The sequence below is a fragment of the Macaca fascicularis genome, chromosome 2, assembly GCF_037993035.2.
Source record: "Macaca fascicularis isolate 582-1 chromosome 2, T2T-MFA8v1.1".
NCBI classification, from domain to species: domain Eukaryota; kingdom Metazoa; phylum Chordata; class Mammalia; order Primates; family Cercopithecidae; genus Macaca; species Macaca fascicularis.
Window position 1 is genome coordinate 134,594,885 of NC_088376.1, and position 23,686 is coordinate 134,618,570.

Sequence of the window (23,686 nt, forward strand, 5' to 3'; positions counted from 1 at the left end):
AATTGTATACTTTTTTTTTTTCCTTCTTTTGAAACGGAGTCTCACTCTGTCACCCAGGCTGGAGTGCAGTGGCGCGATCTCGGCTCACTGCAACCTCCGCCTCCCAGGTTCAAGTGATTCTCGTGCCTCAGTCTCCTGAGTAGGTGGGATTACAGGCATGTACCACCACACCCAGCTCATTTTGTATTTTTAGTAGAGACAGGGTTTCACCAGGTCGGCCAGGCTGGTCTCGAACTCCTGACCTCAGGCGATCTGCCCACCAAAGTGCTGGGATTACAGGTGTGAACTACCACACCCGGCCTGAATTGTATACTTTAAATTGGTGAGTTTATGTATATGAATTATATCTCAATAAAGCTGGCAAAAAAAAAAAAAAAAAAGCCAGCTGAACCAGACTATGACCAAGGTCCCTAGTCACCATGACCTGTTGTGATTATAGTATTCTAGATGAAATAGGAAAGACCGAACTATGTAACTGAGCAGGCGCTAAACCTCTCTGGAACTCAGTTTTTTCGTCTATAAAATGGAGATGAAAGTCTCTTCCTTGTAAGGTTGCTGTCAGGATAGAATGAATCACACATATAAAACATTACAACAGCGCTAGCACTCACTAAGCATTTTGAATGCCATGGTGGTTGCAGAGCTGGCATTTGCCGACTAGTCCCGTATATGTGATCCTAGACAGAATCACTGCAAATCAAATTCTATCCCATGCAAAACATCACCAAGCACCAGTATATTCCTTTGCACAGTATTTTCATTCACTATTCCACTAACCTAGGAAATCCCAAAGATGCATTCCCACCTTCAGTTTCTTCTTTTCTTTCTTTTGGGGGAGGTGGAAAGAAAGAAAGAAAACGCAAGTAAGTATAGCAAACAGCAAGTAAACATTTTTCATCTTCTACTTGCAAAGCCAAGGGCTGATTCTAGACCACTACAAACTACTTCCATATGTCTCCATCCTAGGCAAAAAGGAAAAAGGGCCAAGCATGGAGGCTTGATGATAGGAGTTTGGGTTTCAAACCAAGACTCTCCAACCAGCTCTCAGTCTTGGGCTTCTGTCCTCCGAGCTGTCAAGAAATGGAGGGATATGAAAGAAATCTACATGAGTCCTCCCAATGGTTGTTTCTGCCTGGACAGGGAGCAATGATAATCACTGTGGCCATAATAAGGGCAACCACAGTAGTGCCTATGATTTATTGAGGGCTCCTTATGTTCTAGGCCTTCTGCCCTGCTCCAAGTAAATTACATACATTAACTTACCTAATCCTCACCACCAGCCTTACGCAGCAGGTGCTATCATACCATTTTGTGGGTAAGAAAACTGAAGCACAGAAATGTTAATAGCTTGTCTAAGGTCATGTGGCTTGTAAGTGGCCAGGCTGCGGATGTGAACCAGACTCTGGCTCAGTATCCGCTGAACTACGTGTTGGGCTGGATTCTTGACTAGGCACAATGAACTACTGCCTTTAACCAACACAGTCATAAGCGCTAATATTATTGACTTTTTACTGAGGGCTTAGGATATGCCAGACACTGGGCATCATGTGAATCATCCTTGCAACAATCCAAACAGGTTCCTATTATCAACAACAAAACCATTTTATAGAAGAGCAAACTGAGGCTAAGAAATTGACCCAAGCTCACCCAAATACTAAGTGACCACACTGAGGCTCAATCCTATTTGGTCTGCTTCAGAGATGATACTTGTCAGGAATGAAATAGTTTGGTTTTTCTATTAGTGGAACTGGATCTTTCTTGGATCTTACTCAAATAAGAAGTTCAGCAATGACTTCTGGGCCCCACAGATACATAATCTGGACTTCCTGGGCCCATTCCTTTGTCTCTATTTTATTTGGTATTCCCTCCCACTCAGGCAATTGCTCCCTGTTCCCATCCCTTCCTTTAAGAGCAATGGGAAGAGAAGCATTGTGCCCCCAGCTAGTGCCTTTCTGGGAAAATACAGAACGTGAGCCTGGCGAGGTTGGAGAGATGAATGAAGAGCCAGGCTGGCTATGCAAGGTGAAGTGGGAGCAAACTGCAGAGGGGTGTGTGTATGTGTATGTGTGTGACTGTGGCCAGGCAGTGGCTGGGGAAGAGCAAGGTAAAGGAAAAGGAACAACATCCTGGCTCAGTGGAGCCCTAGGGGAGAGATGCAAAAGCTCTCGCTGCTCTATGGGGTGCAGTAGGTTATTTGAAATGCTCTCTTACCAAAAGCAAGACATAGATGGGCATCTTGTACATCTGACCCACTTCTGAGTTCAACAAAGAAGGGCACATGGAAATGCCCCCTAGGATGGCAGACCAAGCTCGGCAAATTTTATTCAACTCAATGCATGTCTGAGGGCTCACTGCAGGTAAAGATCGGCAACTGGCTGAGAACGGAGTCACCTTACCTACCACAAAGGCAAAGTAACTGTGGGCTCTCTCTAAATCCTTCAGGACAAAGAACCAAAGTAAGTCTGAAAGACAACGCTTTCTGTAGATATGACCACCGGGCTGAGAGAATATTTGAACATTTGGAAAACTCTGTATTGCAGCCATGAAAACTTGGTATTCTAGTCTTGGGTCTTCAATACTTAAATTTTTCTACATTTCAGAATATGAGGAAAAATGTAACATAGTTCTCAAACCCAGAGGAGACTTTGTAACTCTAAAAACAGGGTGTGAATTCACTTATTAAAGATATTTTCCTCGCACCCAAGGTGGAACGTCAAAGACAATGTGACTAAATGACAACTGCAATCCTGTGCCACTTGACAAGTAAAACCACGTTTTTAACACCGTCTCAAAAAATGAGGGCTTTCCTCCCTCTCACCTTTCCTAAGGAGCCGGGCAAGTTGGTGCCAAACTGCCGTATGACTTCACTCTCTGAAATCCAAAGGGCACGTGTGAATACCCACAGTATGCCAGATTATCAGTAAGGTGATAATGCTTGTATATTATACCTGCTTGGCACCATTTGAATGAGGTTCCCTCAGGCCGCTTAAGGTTTCACTTCCTGTTACTTGCACCTGCACTAATTTCAGAAGCAAATAAAAAACCCAGCGAAACCGTATCTTAGGACCTTATTCAAAAGCAAACAGACAAAAACCAAAGCAAGTCAACACAAACCCCAAAACGCAACAAAAATGTAATTAACCTGATGTTCCAAAGCTCATGCCATATATATGAGGTAGGCTTCCTTCAGTTTTTTCGTAATCTTTGCAAAGTTCTCATCCGTTATCTGCCTTGGCTATTTAATGTGACTTTTAACCAATAAAGATAGAATAGTAATAATCAGAAAAGCTAACATATATAAAGCTCCTGTATTTGCCAGGCACCCTGTGTCACATTCCACATGGATTACCTCATTTAATCCATAGAACAAATTGATGAGGTAAGTTCTATTATTATGTCCTTTTAAACCCACACAAATATACACACACATTTATGGAAGATCAAGGTAAATCAGAAAGGTTAATAAGCTTTGAGTCACCCAACAAGTGTTAAAAGTCTCTGGTTGGCCGACCTTGAGTCGCTGCCCGTAACTACCACGTTGCAGTGTGACTGACACACGTGACCACATTGAATGAGGATTTGGTTACACCCTTGGCCAGTGTTGCAGGCTGACATTAGCAACACTCTTTATCCCTGGAATTAAATGTCAATTACAGATTTTTCTTAAAAATTATTTGTAAGTTGGAATTTATATTTCAATGGACGGGCAAACAATCATTTTGGGGAAGTTATTTCCATACCATTTTGGAGGATGGAAATTGAAAAGAGAAAGAAAAGAAATCAAATGATTACAGGCAGTGGCTCATGCCTGTAATCTCAGCACTTTGGGAGGCTGAGGTAGGTGGATCACCTGAGGTCAGGAGTTCAAGACCAGACAGGCCAACATAGCAAAATTCCGTCTCTATTAAAAATAGAAAAATTAGTGGGGTGTAGCGATACACGCCTGTAGTCTCAGAGGCAGGAGAATCTCTTGAACCCGGGAGGCGGAGATTGCAGTGAGCCGAGATCATGTTACTGCACTCCAGCCTGGCCAACAGAGAAAGACTTTGTCTCAAAGAAAAAAGAAAAACGAAAGAAATCAAATCATCCACTCAGGAGTTAGAGGCCATAAAGATACCAATGTCTTCCGTCAGTCTGTCCACACTGCAGTGTTAAGGGTTACGAAAGGATGAGAAATGATGGCTCCATGGGCTTCAGACTACCAGACCACGCTAACCCATGGGCGGGCCTTCTACAGGGATGCCAGGCACACAGCAGCAGGAAGGTAACATTCCTTATTGGTACCTTTGAAACAGGACCTTATTGTTAGGATATTTTATTTTGGTTGTTACCAATTGGTTGTGTAAAACTCGTCGGGTGAGAGAGAGTCTCTGCTAAATACACATATTTGGTGGCAGTGACGGGGGAGCTAAACAGACTCTTAATAAGAAATTCAAATCAAGAATTACTCAAGACGACACCTGCCTTCTGGCCTAATGGAAAAATCAATCTGTCAGGTCTTAATTAAGTGCTCAGGCTAGAAAGAAAAAGCGGTGGCTTATACTTGGTATGGTACCTGGTATATTTTCGGTAGTCAAAATTAACTAAAAGCCACATTTGTTGCAGAAATGGTAACTATGCATAAAGATGGCCCATTTGATCCTGGGCGGCCACCTATTTAGTAAATAAAAGGTTGAAGCAGATGAATCTCATAAGCTTGTTGACAAAGATCTCTATGCATAATGACGTTGGGTTTGGATGTTTAAATGATGTTTGTATTAGAATGTCCAACTGAGGATGTCCAAAAATAAGGTAGGGGGTGGTGCTGGGTGATCAGGGAGCAATGCTTTCTGCCCCAGACATCATCTGGGGTCGATAAAGGCACAAATGAGAGAAGAGGTGAACAAATGAGGAATAAATAAATCATCGAGTGAATGAGTCAATAAATGAACACAGATCCACGTGTTACTTCCACGACGGTCAATGAAACAACCTCATTCTCCACTCTATTGTGTATAATCCCCCAAAAGCGCACAGTCATATGAACATCCACGCCTCTCACCCACCACGATGACAGCAGTTAAAGATTCTGCCCGAGCCGCTCCACATGCACTCAGCGCAGATGTGGCTGAATGTGCCTCTCACGGGGGTTATGATCACGGTAGGGAGTGACAGTTGGCAAATGTGAGGTCCCTCTTCCCAACCTGCAAAGCCGCAGAGCCAGTTTATTCTCCAACTGCCCTGACAGAGGTGGGGAAATAGAGACATTGAAAACGGTGAGTGGATTACAAGTTAATAACTGGCTTGCAAATGGTGAGCTGTCCTGAGCCACGTTCTCGTTCCCCAAGGAACCCAACACCAGACACCTTGCCAGGGAAAAATAATACAGACAGACTACGTAAACACATTCAAATCCCAAACCTGACTATAAAACCCTTGTGTAGTCTAACGTCTGACCCAACTAAAGTATCATTTCCAGTCCCTGTAGTGTGAAAATTAAGGTTGTTGTGAAAAGGCAATTCAACGGGCAATCTGGAAAATAGATAGGAATGCTCTGATGTTCAAAACCTATGACTGGGAGGGAGAGAAGCCCAACAGGGGATCACTCATTTTTCCTTCCTTCAACTTATTTTTCCTTTCTTTCTTTATTATGTACCAGACCCATGTGTGGAGAAGTCAATGCTGTTCTCTGGAGAAAAAGCACTGTGCCCTCCGTTGATTCTGAAAGAGCATCCTCCTGAAGGCAGTGGGCTGACACCAGTACCTACCTGCTCTGGTCATCTTCAGCTTCAAAAGGCCACAGGGACATGAGAAGTGTCTCCTTGAGCCTGGGCCCTGGGTACTCCTAATAATCTCATCACACTCTGTTCCCTAAAACACACACACACGCATCTTCTCCCTGGGCTCTCAGAATCAGTCTCTCCCTCACCTCACAAAGCACCCCCTCCCAATATTCACAGCCCCCTCAAAACTGCTGCACACCATTGTGTGAGGAGGAGCTATCGTGCTGGAAGGAAGAGGATAGGAGAAAAGGGGCTGACGGCCCAAACAACGTGGGGAAAGTGGGAACAAAGCAGGAAAGCATGGCAGATAAGATTTTTAACCTTCCCCATTTCCATCATCAAACACTCTAAAGAAAAATGAGAAAGTGGACTGTCAATACATTGTTCCCACAAAACACAACTTCAGGTAACGGAAACAGTTCTCATGATTAATAAACAGCCACCAAGAATCAAGTGTTTACCACGAGCCAACACTGTTAGGGGCTTTGCACACATTTGCTCACTTATGCCTCCCATCAATCCTAACATCAGGCTCCATCACTGCCACCAAGATAAACCGAAACGCAGAGACTCCGTCATTTGCTCAGGATGCCAAAGCTACTAAGTGGCAGATAAGCAGTGCATATTACAGGAGAGAACGCAAGCTACTTAGTCTGAGGTGAACACATTCCAGAATGATCTAATTATCTTAAGATTCTAAAATTTGGTACTACCAAAAAACCCATTCTTGGCTTCAAACCAGTTGGACTTATACCCTCAGAGAAGCTCATGTTAGCTTCATCAGTGAGGGAGCCCCAACTGTCCAATGCAGCCGTACCACATGTCCATAAAATGACTTTTGCATTCTGTAAGGCTTTGGTCAACCACATCTCTACTTGATGGGGCCTGATTAGCTTGCAATTCCTGAAAGCAGTGAAACGAACAGTGCACTTCCAGAAATAATCTCCTTATTTAACAACTAACACTTTGGGATAAAAGGAAGAAAAGAGTGGACATTCTTTCCTGAGGCTGCCTTCAGGTTGTAGGCCCTAAAGGCCTCTTCCAGAATGAAGCAGGTGACAATGAAGAAGGGCAAGGAAGGTGACTGAGATGGAAGATACAGTCAAAATGGTAAAATCCTGGGAGAAGGGCTATAGAAGAAAAGATAGAAAATGAAAGAAAGGAAGGAAAGGAGGGAAAAAGGAAGGAAGGAAGGGAGGGAGGGAGGGAGGGAGGGAGGGAGAGAGGGAGGGAGGGAGGGGAGGGGAGGGGAGGGGAAATAAAGAAAAGGAAGAAAAGGAAGGGAAGGGGAGGGGAGGGAAGGAAAGAAACAGGATTCACCTCCCTCATGAGACCTTGCAGAAAGCCCGCAGAGAATACCCAGTCGTGGAAATGGCTAAGATGTTGCACTCAATGCATATCCAGGAGAAGGTACGTGCTTCCTGAGGAATTTGAACCCAGTTTGGATTCAGCAATAGAGTACACTGAGATGGATGAGTGCAAGCTGCACAGGAGGGCCTCAGGCTGCTATGCCTGTCCCAACCTGGTCCTACTGTTCTACAGAGGAAGAACCCTTGCTGCAGAGAAATAAAGCTCTTCAAGACAGTTTCTGAATCTCAGGCAGAGCTGGTTTCATGGACATGTGATCTGTGCAGTCCCACAGGGCCCCACATTCAGAAAAGCCCCAAGTTCAGAAGAGTCCCACCCTTGGTTTAATGCTCTGCCATCACCTACTTGAAATGCCTACTACTTTTTAAATAGGGACCCCAAATTTTAATTTTTCTTTTTTTTTTTTTTTTTTTTTTTTTGAGACGGAGTCTTGCTCTGTCGCCCAGGCTGGAGTGCAGTGGCCGGATCTCAGCTCACTGCAAGCTCCGCCTCCCGAGTTTACTTGCCATTCTTCTGCCTCAGCCTCCCGAGTAGCTGGGACTACAGGCACCCGCCACCTCGCCCGGCTAGATTTTTGTATTTTTTAGTAGAGACGGGGTTTCACCATGTTAGCCAGGATGGTCTCGATCTCCTGACCTCGTGATCCGCGCGTCTCGGCCTCCCAAAGTGCTGGGATTACAGGCTTGAGCCACCGCGCCCGGCCCAAATTTTAATTTTTTCAATGGGCCAGCAGATTATACAGCTGGTCTTCTGCTTTTTGTTTGTTCTCTGAATTTTTTTTTTTTTTTTTTCTGAGACAGTCCTGCTCTGTCACCCAAGCTGGAATAAAGTGGCATGATCTCAGCTCACCGCAACCTCTGCCTCCCGGGTTCAAGCAATTCTCCTGCCTCAGCCTCCCAAGTAGCTGGGATTACAGGCATGAGCCACCACGCCCAGCTAATTTTTGTATTTTTAGTAGAAATGGGGTTTCACCATGTTGGCCAGGCTGGTCTCGAACTCCTGACCTCAGATGACCCACCCACCTTGGCCTGCCAAAGTGCTAGGATTACAGGCGTGAGCCACTGTGCCCAGCCTGTTCTCTGAATTTTCAAATGCCTCATAAGACTTGGATTTTTATACTACATTTTTACAGGCAACTTGTTTCATGGGCTATTTACACTCTATGAGACCTGGTTGTCCTAGTTTCTCAAAAATTTATATTTAATGCAGAGAATAGCATTTTTTTCACTTCATCCCTAATACATGCTCCAAGCTGCAAACCAAAATGTGTTAAGTATGACTGTCAGAGCTCAAGAAAAAGCAAGACACAGATGTCACTAATGGGCAGAAATGGGGGTATGAAGGGACAGGATGCATTTTTAAACTCAAGGAGCTGTGAGAGTCTGAACTACTTATAAAAAAGCAGTTCCAGATACCAAATGTGCACATGTGTACACAAGTGTATGCGGACATATAGCACACATATCCACAGAAAACATTCGCAACGCCACAGGCCCATGATGTCCTTATTCCCATCTCATGTAATGTAAATTACAAATGCAGAGACCATTTGGTCCTTACAGTGCTGCCCTCAAAGAAAGAAGGAAAACCAAATATAAATGCATACAATGGAAGAGCAAGTAGTTATTAACAATCATACAGAAGACAGTTGTATTATACTGGAAAATACTCCGCTACAGAGTGAAAGAGCAGCATGTAACAAAACAGTATAAGGAACATCATGTATATATTTTATCTTTTTAAATATGAATAGTATATTCATATATATATACACACACACACAAAGAGATACACTCACATATATGTGCCAATGTAGATATCTGCATTCACAAGTATATGTAAATATGGTTATGGAAATCATTATGATCCCAATGGCTATGTGACTCAGTGAAAAATCAGTCTCCACTTTCAACCCCATTCCCCTCATGGACAAACGCGTGACTCAGCTCTGATTGTCCCTTAGGTCTTCTGGAGCTCTGACAAGTCCCTACCTGAGGGGTCAGGGGAGTCCCAGAAGTTCTTCCATTAATACTCCAAGTCTCGAAAGCAAAGTGGCCCCCACTGCCTCCTCATTCTTACAGGAAACTTTAGTGCTCACTTGGCCTGGGTAAAGAAACCCTTTGTTTCCTGTTTTCTTTTTTTTTTTTAAGATATGGCTATGGATAAGGGCTATAGATATCTTACAATCTAGGAATATTTTTAAAACATTTTTTTCTGAGTTATTCATTGTAAGACTCTCCCCAATCCAAGGGTGAAGGACACTTGGATGCAAAACAATGCCAGTTCAAGTTCAAGGGAAGCGTTCCATCCTCTTTCAGCCTCCACTCAGCTCCCTGACACACAGTCCATGGTCCGGCTCCCTGGGATTTTCCCATTCAGAAAGGGAAGCTGTTCGTTGAGCCAGCCTCTGTGACCACCCATGATCCGAATTACCCACAGGTATTCGAAAATACAGAGGGATCCGGCATAATTAAGAACATTAAGCAATCATCTCAGCCCAAGGAGGCAGTTGAAGAAAAGAACAGAGTTTGGGCAACACTTGGGGAAATAAATTCCACAGCCTTTCACCAAGTTGAAATCTTGGCTTTGGACACACATAAAAATGAGCCTGGCCCGATCTTAGCTCTCAGTGGACATCTGCCAGATCACAAGATTTGACCCAATTGGCCTGCCTTACCATAGAGAAGGCCACTGCTGGAGCAGCAGATGGTACTGCTGGTAAGAGCCAACGTGGATGGACAAGGCTGTGGCAGGGAAATGGCAGAGCACAGCTGGCCCCAGCCTGGGTAGGAGCCTTTGCTGTGAAGAGAATCATTTTTGTAATGCATTTTTTAAAAATAACATCAATCTGATTTCCTTCTCTCGTAGACTTCAATCACTTTTCAAGTCCTACAAAACATGCTAATTAATCTATTATTTTCTCTCTTGTCACTAGGTACTGTCCTACAGTAGTAAAACTGCTAAACTCGATCCACGGAGAAATGTCTGTTACAGAGAAATGTGTTAGAAATGCATTGTTGACAAGGAAGGTAGAATCAGTTGTTTTTCCCTTAAGGTTTTAGTAACCCAGGAAAAGATGCTAAGTTACAAGTATTACTTCTCTTTAAACCATTACTAAGTATGATCTTATTTGATATGAAAAACTCAATTAAAAAAAAATTAAAACTGCTGTCTAATGGGTGATACCGACTCTGATAGTCCCTGGTTAACGCAGACCAGTCATTTAAAAAGAGCGTTATCCAAACATTGCCCCTTTGTTATCATTTTCCCCATTCTTCAGGGAAACACTGTCTACCTTCACACGCATTTTGTTTAACATCTCTGGTCATTTATGCTATTTACTGAGTATCTGATATTCTTAATAAAATGTCAGTACAAATAACCAAGTTGTCTAGGAGGAAAAAAAATTAAGTTTTTCCAATCTTCCCTGGCTGGTCAAGGTAAACATTTCTAGATGGCCCGAGTCAGTTAGCCAGGCTGACAAAAATGTCTTTTCTCTTTCCTCTTAAATTACAAAAGATGATCATTTTACTCAGCAATGAGCCTGACTAAATTGAAACTCTGTACATCAGAATTAAATATGTTCTATCTACTCAAAATGAACAGTGTATTATTTATCACTAATACTTAATGACAAAAAAACTGATAACTTTCCCCGATTATACCATGGATTTCATCTAGTCTCGCATCATCGATTCTTTTGGTCATTAGCATAATCACAGAGCATCAACTCTGGCTTATGCAGCAAGTTTGATAACAGAGATGAAAGTAGACACACACTATTTTAAAAACATGTTCCGATTTTCATCTAAGTATATCTTTATTTATATGGCTTTCTTACCATAAAGATGCCAGTCCTTTAAAATATGCAGAAATCACTTTCTACACTGAAGAACAAGGTGCTATATCCTAACAAGGATACAGAAGTATAAAGCGCCTGTTAATTAAACATGGCTTTTTAACTCGCTACCCTGCATATGTAACTGTTAAGTTCTAAGCCAAGTCTTTAAATAAGAAAGAGAAAATGGCTAGGCTCCTTCAAATGAATGCTTTGCCTGTTTTTTTCCTTAATGTAAGAGATCAGCCACTTGATAGATTATTTTTTTAATCAAATTCCTTGATAAATGGTTGAGGTTTTAAAGTTTTTTCCCCCAAAACACAGGCAAATGAACAAATTAGGAAGTTCCAGTCAGGACTGATGGTTTCTTATGAATCTGAAATGTTCAATGTACAGAGTGCTGCTGGGTTTTAGGCTCAAATTTAAAGAACTTGTCTTGAATTAATATCCAGTGTTTCAAAATGTTCACATGGAAAATCAATAAGCTATAGCTACATGTATCCACATGGATGACTTTAACTATTGATTTTTTTTTTTAAAAAAAAGCAAGTTACTAAAGAACACATATAGTAGGATGGTATCGGAACAAACCTTGAACATGCAAAACAAAATCCTGTATTTTGAGGAATCCTGTACATGCATACACATTAAAAATACAAAGAACTACACGAGATAAAAACCACCCAGCTGCAAAACAGTGGTAAAGTAACCTCTAGGAAAGAAAGACAGAAGTAAGATGAGGATGGGATATTCCAGGAGCCTCTCCTACCTGAACCAGCAGCATCTTCTTTCTTAAGCTGAGCTACAGGTAGATGGGTGCTCACTGATTTATTCTTTGTTCCTTTTTTGTGCCTTACATATTTCACAATGAAAATGGAAACGTAAGCACACAGTTTTAAGATAAATATCTTTGTAAATATTAGCCTGATTTCTTTCTTTAAAAAGGAAAGTTGAGTTGTTCTCAACTCACATAACAAAGTGCTTGAGGCCAAGGCATCACACTCTATTCAATAATTCGGGCACTGGTTACAAATACTGAAAAACCCAGCAACCCAATATAAAATCTATTTCCACCGCTTTTCAAAAGTTCTTAGGATTACCTTATATTTAAAGAATTCTTTAAACTCAGGAGTCTGCTGTAGGAAAGTCACTTCTAACAAAGAGATACTCTGTATTTAGTAAATGCGACTGTCCTGCTTCTCAAGCAAAATAAAAGCAAACACAGAAATGAGATTTCTCTCTTAAGTACTTTTTTGAGTAGACATATATACACACACGGAAAAATATGCAAGAAGCATACCTTGGGTGTGATTTCAGGACAAAGAGGTATCAGAAAAGGTGAACTTTCGCCAGGTGGAGAGTCCCTCCACCCCCACCGCCACCCCATCCTCATCCCAGAATACTTAAACCTTTTGCTGCAATTGCCATAAGGATAGCAAGACAAAAGGGAGAAGCACCCCAAGTCAGCAGCAAGGAGGATAACTTGCTTCTACAAGTATAAGAATTTGTTGTAAGCTTACCAAAGTTACGGCTGCAGGTTTCCTGTCAACATGCATCACACTGCAACAAAAGCCATTATTTAGAAACTAAGACGAACACATTTAAGCAGCTGAACCCTCCTTAAACCCTGAGAAGGCATGCAAAACAACAGCAGGTCTGCAACAACATGCCTGATAGAGCCCATAAAAGAAAACTGGGGACTGAACGATTTTCTATTCTAATAGACCATTTTCTCCAAAATTATTTAAAGTTGCTTATGGACAGCGATGTTATCTGAAGATGCCCCACCCCTCCTTCCCAAGGCTCAACTAGCTTCTTTCCAAATAATTAAATGGGGCAAACTTTCTATTAGAAAATGTCTATCATACATCACTAAAAAAAGGTCTGTCATTGATTCCCTAATGAAGTATCAGTTAATTACTTAACCTTTCTTAATGAAATGATTAACGTTTCAACAAACAAGGCGGAATGATTTCACATCAAGCTGTAGATTACCAGCGACAGTGGTAACTATGTGTCATCTACCATTGCGCCCTCTATTCTTTCAATCAGCTCCATGTTTCATCTTTCATAGAGATTCTTTGTGCAGTGGTAGACGCTCTCTACTTTTAAAATTTGGCCCTTGAGAGTTTTTTTTAAGTGCCTCAGGGTCAGAACGGTAATTTTGAAAGTTTTTATTAGAGGAATACCCCCAATGCTACCTAAACCTACAGACAAAGCTAACTTGAAGTTCTAAACATAAAAACAATTGCCAGCTTTTTGGCAGCTATTAAAATAAAGCCACACCCAAAGTCAAAATGGAAATTAAAAATTAGGTGTGGGCATTCTGGACACATTATTACCAGGTAACTTCAAAAGGCACATTATTAATACAGATGAAAAAATGTCTGAACAACTTTTACTTAAATAACTCTTTTGATCTTAGTGGTTAGATCTTTAGTTGAAGCCCTGAATATTTAAACAAGCCTCCTTAGCATTTTATCTTCCTTTATTTCATAATCTTGTAGGATGCCTTCTTCTTAGGATTCCGGTTTCTTCATTTGTGTGGCATCGTTGGCTAGGCCATTTCCATCAATATTCGTGCATGCCCCATCACATACGATAGAGAATTTCCCAAGATGCTCGGGAAAATCAAAACACTTCTGCCAGCAGGGTTAATCTAAAGAGCAAACAGTTACGATTTTAAAATTAAGATGGAATACTCAGAAAAAAAAATTCTAGAAAGCCATCTGACACTAATTGGTAGCTACAGCATGACAACATCCATTGGGAAACATGGATGCAGGCAAGACAAAATTCAAAAGGAAATTATCTGATACTGACATTTGGTGAAAAACACCAATGTTCCAGGTTGTTCCCATCCCTTTATTGAACTGTGAGGCTCTTGTTCTGCCTCTGTTTCTCTAAGTCTCTAAGGTTTCTTTTGTGACCTCCTGAAAAAGGAGCCCTGTTTTCCTCTCTTAAGTTTCACAATGGCCAACCAACTCAATTAAACCCTTAAAACGGGTTGCAGGCTTTCCTCCAACTCTGATAACTGACGGGTCCAGTTTTCCCACTTTGGTGGGCATCAGAACCATGTGGGATGCTATTTAAAAACACAGATGCTGGCCCCACCCCAGATATGGCACATCCAGGAGTCGTGCAACTGTGTCTGTGTTGGGAACAACAGCTCTGCTGTGATTCCAATACTCGTGGCTTGGTTAAAAACCACTGTTTTTCATTCGTAATCAAAATCCAAATATATTAAAAAATAACACGGGATGGGCCTAAAGATAAAAACAAAGAAATAATCAGTAAAATCCAAGTGAAGATAGAGATTTCAGTTCCAGAAATCTGGCAGAATAAATCACTTAATTCACAGGTCTCTAGTATGCATCAGAATCATCAAGGGAAGTTTGTTACAAATGTACGTTACCATGTCAGTCAGCAAAAATCCTGACTCAAGGATCTGTATTTTAATAATCTACACACACACACACATACACACACACACACACACACACACACACACACATGGAGATACAGATGCAGGTGAGCAAGGACCTCACTTTGAACCAGGCTGAATTAGGACCAACAACATCCCTCCACTTCAGACATGAGCATCCACTTCCATGTCTGTGCTCACCACCAGAAGGGGAAGCCACCAGTGCCGCTGGTCATCAGGAGGTAGGCACCAGGGCAGAGGACACTCAAGCAAAACTCACATCACATCCTCCCCCACAAAAGCTGCAGTCACTGTCCTGAGAGCACCAAGAACATCTTTTAAAAATGTGAGTGATAACAAAGCCCTGTATCCTTGGATCCCTAGGCTCAAAGAACATATGTTAAATACTACCCCTAATTCAAAAGCAGGGAACCTGGAGCAGAGAAAGTCACATTATGACTCAATTGCACAGCTGGGAGGGGGAAAGGACACTTCGGAAATTCAGTTTGATGCCAGAAATATTCTTCAGTGTCCTAGTAAACAAAGTGAACCACAAAATTAGCTAAAATCAGAGCATCTGGCAAAATGTGGATGTCCACCTGACTTACAAGGAATTAAAATAAATATACGTCCAAACATAAAACTTGGAGAAAATCTTTGTCCTATCTTAAGCAAATCTATTCTACTGAACATAAACAGGGCCCAATCATCCCACATTCAGATCCATTTTTCCCTCAGTAAATTGTCCTGTAACATGCTAGCCTCTGATATCTTCAAACGGTTGAAATCAAACAGAATGACATGAGCTTTCTATTCAATGATCCCATTTCAGCTATTTATCTGAATTAGCAGCAGTTTGATGAAATACACTCATCACAACATGATTCTGAGTATAGAGAAGTAAATAGTAAACAGAATACTGGAACACAACTGTGTATGTATTCATATTCCCTTTTTTAAAAAAACTATTTTATTAAAAATGTGATTTGGAAGGAAAGTGCAATTAGCTTTGCACAGGCACTGCTGAGATGTTCCCGAACACACCAGACATATGTAAATATTTCGTGATATCAGTTCCATTTGAGTAGACCTGTCAAGATATTTACAGGGCTTGACAGTACTTCTGTCTTTAATTAAATTTTTGCCCAGATACTTTAATATAATTTATATAGATTATTAGTTGTCAGAATCTAATATAAATTTTGTTTACGATTTAGTTACTTTAAGTACTCAGACTGAAGGAACTAATTTAACCCTACAACTGAGCAGCTTTAAGCATCAAGGCCAAACCACTAAAAAGCTCCCACTGCCCTTTGCACTCTCCCAATAATCTTAGATTATTACAACTGAATTGTAAATTTCATGGCACTAAACTGAGTCCCCCTCCCCTCCTTTTTAAATACAACAGCTTGGGGAGGGTCATGAGGAAACACCCATTTACACCTGTTCAGGTACTAGGTAGGTTCTTCCTTTTAGGCAACTCGTTCTCACAGTGGCTGGCTAGATAGGAAACATTTTTTTCTCACTCTAAGTCCCATAAAATAACTACCGAACAAACACCTGTTGTGTACAAGGCAGGGCACGTGTTAACAACGGGCATCAGGGCATTGCAAAAAGAAAAACAAGCCTTGCAGAGACATCCACAAGTCAATCTGGTCAATACATTTCACGACTGGGTAAAACAACAGTGCATGAGAAGAACACAGCTTCTGGCACAATCTTCTTGTGAATGGGAGCTGACTTCTAAACAAGGCTTGAAAAATGCCTTAGCACAAACTGACTGTAATTAATAAGAATAATTTATTAAAGAAACAAAGAACACTAATTGTCTTTCCCGACTGCCATGCACTTTCCCCCACTGTACTTCCTCTTTGCAGAATACCAGCCTTGCAGCCCTAATTGCAAGAACATTATCTATGGGATGCAAAACAAAAACACTTCTAGAAATCAAATATTCCTTACAACATTTATTTTTAGGTTGGCGACACAAGCCAAATCTGCTTAATTTCCATTAAGCACATGGTCACATGCACATTGAAATAAACTACAAACATCCCAGGAAAAAAAAAAAAAAAAAACTATCATGCAGAAGATACCCCAAATTTCACCAGGTTTGCCCATTTCAGGAACTCGCCTCATCTCATGGCCTGCTGGCATTCCAGCTTTTGGAGCCTTTAACCTTAATTCATCCAAGTACCGTAGAAGAGAAATATGTTGAAAAATCAGTTTAAGATGGTTCCTTGGATAGCGTATGTATAGCAAAGTGGCCTGCAGAGTAGAGTAACAAATCACAAGAAAGATCATTAAAAAAAAAATGCATGGGCCCAAGTGCAAACCTACTTGGCTTGCTGGCTTGTCTCACAAACTCAATGTTTGATCACCTGGTGGGACTAACTACTATCAACCTAAAAAAAAAAAAAAAAAATTCCCCTGCAAATAGTAAAAGTATATGTTGGCTCAGGTATAAAGTTCACCTGTCTATTCAGCAGATGCCTTTCTTGAGGTTATTTTCTTTAGAAAACAAACCCCGACCTGCTTGAGAGCTTTATATACTCTAGATTCAAACAAACACATTTAAAAAGAAAAAACGGCCAATCATTGCTTGTATAGCAAAAATGGCATTTACTATGATTGAAATCTATAAAAGAAGTGTGACATCTAACAGGATAAGGAAGAAAGGAAAAGCCCTTAGCAAAAAAAAAAAAAAAAAAAATATATATATATATATATATAAACAAAAATACCACCTGTATAAATCTAGCCATGCTCTGGAAACCCTTTCTCGGTCGTGGAGAAATAGCTCACGCTGAATGCCTTGAAGTTGCAATTAAATTGTAGTAATTTAAGATTATCGGGAGAGCAAAGGGCAGTGGGAGCTCTTTGGAGGGTTCCCCTCCCCACTTAATGCTCTTCAGTCAGGGGTTAAATGAGTTTCTTTAATGTAAGTACCTTAAAGTAACAGAATCATAAACAAAATTTATACTATTTTCTGACAGCCTGCAATCTACTTAAGTTTTATTAACGTATACCTAAAATTATTTTTAAAGGACAAAATTCTTGCTATACCCTGTAAATATTCTTGGCATTCCCACTGAAATGTGATAGGTACTATAACACCTAACCTTGTCTAAACATACATACTTTTTGAGATGTGGAATCTTACAAGATAGCGTTTCAAAATTCAGTTTGAGTCATAAGTAAAACATGAAAACCAAATAAATATGCACAATAAGATTGGCTGCAAAGAGGAAGCTGGGTTCAAAAGAAGTTGTCACATCTGCTATATTCCTTCTCTTTCTTAATTTTGGCATTGGACTCGCTGCAATATAAATATATTTGAAAAATATCACAATTCTTCTGTTAATTTAAACAACTGCTGAAAACAGACATACCCTTCAACAGAGCCTAAGATGCAAATTTACAAGGCCAGGGGTATAGTCTTAAAAAAGGCAAAGAAAAACTCAGTAACAGAAAACCATGCCTAGGCTCAATATTAACTCAGTTAACTTTTGCTATTGTAAGTATAAGTGATTTAACTAGAAAATATTTATAGCTTTTTCAAAACATTACATATTGCAGAAAATTGCCTAATAGCATCCATGTGTATGTTTAACTCACATTGCTTAATTATACAATAAAGGTATAGCTAGTAAAAACTACAGACTTTGAAACATGTTGTGCACCATGGTTATGAAACTCTGGCTTATAAAAAATATATAAACTGCTTACTATGTGACCGACACTTGTTCATTAAAAATATAATCCTTAAATGACAATTATTTTTATTCTTCTGCATGTGTTTACTTATCCTACTTCCCACTTTGTTCTACTTAATTTAAAATGACATTTAATTTGGGGATAGTTTATCCCAGAAAAAAAAGAAGTGTTACACAGTTTATACTCCAGGATTTAAATATAAACACAAAATCTTAGAGACATCTCCAGCAATATAAACCCCTTATTTGAGACAGTTAATTTGAATAGTTGATGTTTCTTTCATTATACTTTGATAAACCTGTGAAAACAAAATGCTACAGTAATTACTGTTACTACTCCCTTTAAAAATGTAAAGCAGTTAAATTTTCCTAGACAACAAGCAAGGACAAGTTACAGAGAACTTGAATAAAAGTAGCAACGTGGTCATGTTGAATGTCAATCTAAAAAAAGAGGTTATGTCTAATCTGGAAACTGCTCTCTCTCGCCTTTTTAAATTCCAAGAGTGGGCTGACACAAAACTTCATCACCAGAGATTTTTTTTTCTTTTTTTTTTTTCTTTTTTTTTTTTTTTTTTTTTGAGCTTCACATCAGATTTAAACCCTCACATACAAAACCTTGGCTTCTCTGACAAGGCAGATCTTCTAAACTCAATGTGAGAAAACGTTATCTAACTCTGGTGTAGGAGTCTAATGTTGGTAAAAAGAATTCCATTGCACAGTTCTTGGTAGCAAGACAGCCTCTGGACGACTTAATATTCCTTTAATACATTTTTGGGTGGCATTCTCCTCATAAAGAAGGATACATTAAAAAATAATAATAACTTGGTTAGCGACTCGGCATCCATAAGGAATTCAAATGCTGCCCAGACAGGGGCTGAGTATTTCCTTCCAAGTGAGCCTTCGCTTGCACAACAAAGATTAGCATTTGCAATGGTCCATTTCTGCATAAGTGAACATATAGCCTTGCTGCTTGATCGAATAGTCCAGGGTTCTCCGTGTAGCAGCTCCTGACAACCACCCAGCAGCAGTTCTGTTTGATCTCTCCTGCTTCCTTAATTTGGGTTGTCAAGGTTCAGCAGTTGGAGGCTGTTTACTTTACTTTTCCAAAAAAAAAAAAAAAAAAAGTGATTTTTTTTTTCTCCCTCTCTCTCATACAATGACTAATCCAAAGTCTAAGGGGGGTGGGGGATGCAGCCAGTGGCAAGATGTTAAACCTTTTTTTTTTCCCTTTGCAGTGAGATTTTAGCTGACACCTTTTGAATGGTAACTAGTTGAGTTCCTTTTTTGTATTTTTCTTGCTCTTTAATTGTAAGACGTTTCAAATAGAAAGACAGAGAGGGGGGAGAAAAAACATTCCAAATTTCTGAAACTGTGAGCCGAGTTTTCTTTTCCTGGACCCAAAGGGATGGGTATTTCCACTTTGAGAATCAAAACTCCAGTGGAATTCTAAAAAAGATTTGATACATTTCTCTCTGGAACAGAAAAATAGCAAGAACTCCTCTTTCTCAATTATGTAGGCTCTCCCTGGGTAGAAAACACCTGAAGTCTTACTATTTCTTTTAAAATTCTAGTTTACACATCTCCCTCCAAATTGATTCTTGCTGTGGAAAACGGGGATGGGGGAAAGGGGATGGAATGGAAAAATTTTGCAGCGATTCTTCAATATATTTTCAGTAGCAGAAAAATTCCTTTAAATATCCTTGAGGTCTTCTCAACTCAGCTATTGTCCAAGTCCTAAACCCTTAAGTCTACGTACAACCAATGGTGAAGTGTAGACGGTTTGAATGTACAGACGCCTTTCAAAGGGAATCCAGAATGCTCCTCCGGCATTCCTGTTTAAAGAGCAGTGACAAAAAAGAAAATGCTAACTTGGAAAATACCTGTGAGCAGATATGAGCGCAATTTCAGCCCCTCAGAAGTGGACTGGAGAAGGTCAAATGCAACCAAATGAAATGTTTATATTAATTTCATTATTCTGCCCAAGCCTCACAGATGAGGGCTTGGGGGGTGGGGAGGTAGAGAAGAGGAAGAAATAAGTTTCATTTTGGGTCTTCTGGTAGAGCAAAAAGAAAATGAATTAAGACGAAAGCATAGGATGAGCCCAGACTAAATCAATACACTTTGTAATCAGCCCAGCAAGGGTATTTGGACACAATGACTTGGAAATAATTAATAGTTATAAGAGGGGAGTGGGGTGAGAAGGGGGGCGAAGATGTCACCATATTTTATCGGAGCACTTTACACTCCACGCTAAACTTTGATCTACAGATTTTCGGGTTTAGGAAAGAAAGAGGGAAAAAGGGTCGGGGGTGGGGGGGAAGAAGTCCAGTATTTCGAAGCACCTACCGGCCTGAGGATGGGCACATTCCTCGCTCCCGTTGCCTTATCGCTAGGCTCGCGCCGCCCCGGCGGGCTCTTTGGGGACGGAGAACCTCTAGTGCCGCCCGGGGCTCTCCGGTGTCCCTGGCCCCCGCGCCCGCGGCCGCCTCGACTTACCCGCGGAGTCCGGGGAGGGAGTAGGAGCGCCGCCTTCACGCCCGCGGAGGAGGCGCCGGCAGCACCATGGTCCCCGGCGCCGCTGCCGCTGCCCCCGGCCCGCTCGCTCGCTCGCCGCGCGCTCTCTTCCTCTTGCAAACTTTCGGGTTCTGCGGTCGACAAGAAACCGGGGCGACCCTCAGCAAATCTTCCCCGTGCAGGCTGGGGGGAACTGAAGGGGACGGGACGGGTGAGTAGGCCGAGGGGCCAGGACAGAGAGGGGAGCGGGCTCCGAGGACCCGCGAGTGCGCGTGGAGGGAAGAGAGGATGCGGCTCAGGGAATCCCTGCAAGGATCCCGAGACCGGGAAATCGGCCCGAGCCAAAGTCTCAGCACCTTCCCCAGGATCTCACAAAGTTGCAACAACAAAAAGGAGGGGGGGAGGAATAGGGGGAAGGGGGTGGGATAGGGATACGATCGCGGGCGCAAGGTTTGGAGTTACAACTGTTTATTTAGTCCTATTCTCACAGGGGGCGGGAGCTGCGCGGGAATGGGGGGGCTGCAGGCAGCGATTTCGAAGCAAACACTTGGGAGGGGGCCATGCGACTTTGTTTCTGGGCGCTGAGCTCCCCAGCGCCCGTGTGTGTCACTGCCAGTCTCCCGGGACCAAGGCGGAGCTCACAACAGGTGGGGAGGGGGGCTCGTCGAGGGCCAAAAAGGAGAAGGAATCTAAGTTTCCGAGCGCGACGTTGTCTGAAAAGGAGGGAGGCGGGAGGCGGGGGCGAGGGGAGGCGGAGGCAGCAAATGACCGCGACCCCGCGGCAACTGGCAAACTCCTCGGCTCCCGGCGCCGCCGCCACCGCCGTGGTCCCCACTCGAAGCGCACGCCGCCTCGGCTCGCTGGCTCCAGGGAGTCGTCTCGGCGGGACAGGAATAGAGCGCAGGGAGCTCGGGAGGAACGCTGCGCGCAAGCCAGGGACGGAGAGCCATCGGCCGCCAGGACAGGGCCAGAGGGACAAGGCGACACGCGCGCGTCGCAGGACAAATCGGAGCTTGGGAAATTTCCCCGTTCCCCAAGCTTCAGAGGGGGGTAAAATCAGAAAATGTGTGTGATGGAGGGAGAGGGATCCGGGCGCGGCGACTGCTCGCAGCGCATCCGGCTCCCGCACCCGCCCGTGGATCTGGCCACTGCTGTTGCGGACTCGTCTCGGGAAAGCGGGGGCCGAGCGCGCGTAGGGGTGCGTGTCTGGCTGGGGGTGCGCAGGTGCGTGTTTGAATTTTCCGGGCTCAGAGGGGGTGGCGGGAGAGCTTCCTCGCCGCTGACTCTCGGGGTAACGCGCGCGTGGCAGCGGGGAAGTTCCCCAGTGCGGGGCCCAGGGCCAGGCGCCACAGTCAGTCTGCTGAGGCCCGCGGGGCAGCTCAAGGGCACCGAGGGGGCACACACCCGCGGAGACGGAAGGGGAAAAGTTTGCTCCAAGTCTAAACTTTGGGCCTAGGAGGCGCCCGGCGCGCGCCCCCTCCCGCCGCGGCCAGGACCCGGGACCCCGCACCGGCCCAGCGCCCAGGCGGCCACCGAACGCCAACGCCGGGCATCTAAAGTTGCGCCAGGCGGCCTGGGCTTATTGATTTCTCTCCCCAAGGCGATCGTGGAGAGCGCAGAGAGAGGCGTGAAGGGGCCTACGGGGAGGCAATCTCGCCTCCTCGCAGTCGCCACCGCCACCGCCCCCGCCCCCATTTGACTTATGCAAATAAACCCAAAGGGTGCGGGCGCCGCCGGAGCTCCCTCCACCCGCGCGCCGGCCCGCAGCCCCCACCCATCCCAGAGCTGGGCCCCGACCCTGGGGGAGAGGAAGAGAAGGGAGGGCTGGGGGAGATGCACGTGGAGCCTGGAGATGGAAAGTAGTTGTTTTTTTTTTCCATTTTTTTCTTTTTCTTTCTTTCTTTCTTTTTTTTTTTTGTGCTGGTTGTTGTTGTTGTTTAAAGTGGCGGAAACAAGACAGGAGGCGGCTTGGGAAAAAGTGGAGCAGAAATGGAAAAATACAAACTCACCCGCTGCAAATGGTCTCTCGGTGCAAACTAAGGTGTTTTCGGGCCTTTCCCCGCGCGCGCCCACTCCCGCCCGCGCGCGCACCCCGCGCACACACTCACTCGCGCACACACGCGCGCACACACGCACTCCCGGGCGAGGGCCGGGCCGCCGCTAGTACAGCGTGCAACCGCCACACAATAAATAACAATAGATTCCTCCGCTCCGGACTAGCTTCCCGGAGCCCAGCCAGCGCCGGTGGCGGCGGCGGCGGCGGCGGCAGAGGCGCGGGCAGCAGCGGCCCGGGGGCGCCCCCCGGCCCGATCCTCGGCCTCCCGCAGGGGTCCCGTCTCCGCCTCACGCAACCCGCCGGGCACCCCAGCGGACCCCCAAGCGCCAGCGCCTCCCTCTTTGCCGTTCTCTGGGGCGCTGGCACCCACCCCCCTCCCCCCCCGACATCCCGGAACAAATAAATAAATAAGGCGCGCGAGAGAGGCCAACACGTCGCGGAGGGAGATGTTGTTATTTTTTGCTGTTGTGCGTCCCTGACGTCACATCCACCTGCTGGGTAAACAACCGGGCTCCCAGAAAAAAAAAAAAAAAAAAAAAAATCGCAATTGCCAAAGAATGGGGGGCGGGGGTTGGGGGGAGGGATCCAGGGAGGGGGAAGTGAGGGGCGTCCAGGCTGAATTGGGAAGAGGAGAGGGAGGCAGAGCCCCGCGGACCAGAGAGAGGAAGGGAACGCCAGAGCAGTCCCTGGCAACAGAGGGATCTGGCAGGAAAGACCTGGAAAATAAGGGGCATGGGGGCGGAGGGGGAGATTCCTCAGGAGATGGGAAATGGGGGGGCCCATTCAGACAGCGGAAAAAACGAGAAGGGAGAGTGTTAACTACGGACGAAGATGGGAATGCGATGGCTATTTGCTTGGATTCTTAGCTTAAAATATGAAAGGGAGGGGAGAGGATAGCCTAGGATGTGAGTTTCCTCCAGTTAAAAGTGAAAGTGTTTTGCCATCAGTGACAGTTGAAGGAGAGAGAGGTGGGAGGTGGTGTTTTCAACCCCCTTTCTCCTCTCCTGT

At 43.7% G+C, this 23,686-nt stretch overlaps 1 protein-coding gene across 23 annotated transcripts in view; it reads right to left on the reverse strand.

The window, feature by feature from the left end:
- FOXP1 (forkhead box P1) overlaps positions 1 to 22,783 on the reverse strand; it is a 632,383-nt gene extending 609,600 nt beyond the window's left edge. For 10 of the 23 annotated variants that reach the window (XM_065539493.1, XM_065539494.1, XM_065539490.1 and 7 more), the window contains exons 1-2: positions 22,632 to 22,783; positions 20,605 to 20,753 (exon numbers count right to left, since the gene is read on the reverse strand). The gene's annotated coding sequence lies outside the window, so the exon portion shown is untranslated. Of the gene's footprint in view, positions 1 to 20,454; positions 21,010 to 22,631 lie in introns of those variants that run through there. The other 13 variants (XR_012431354.1, XM_074032703.1, XM_074032700.1 and 10 more) reach the window with 2 other exon arrangements.
- Between the last annotated feature and the right edge of the window lie 903 nt (positions 22,784 to 23,686).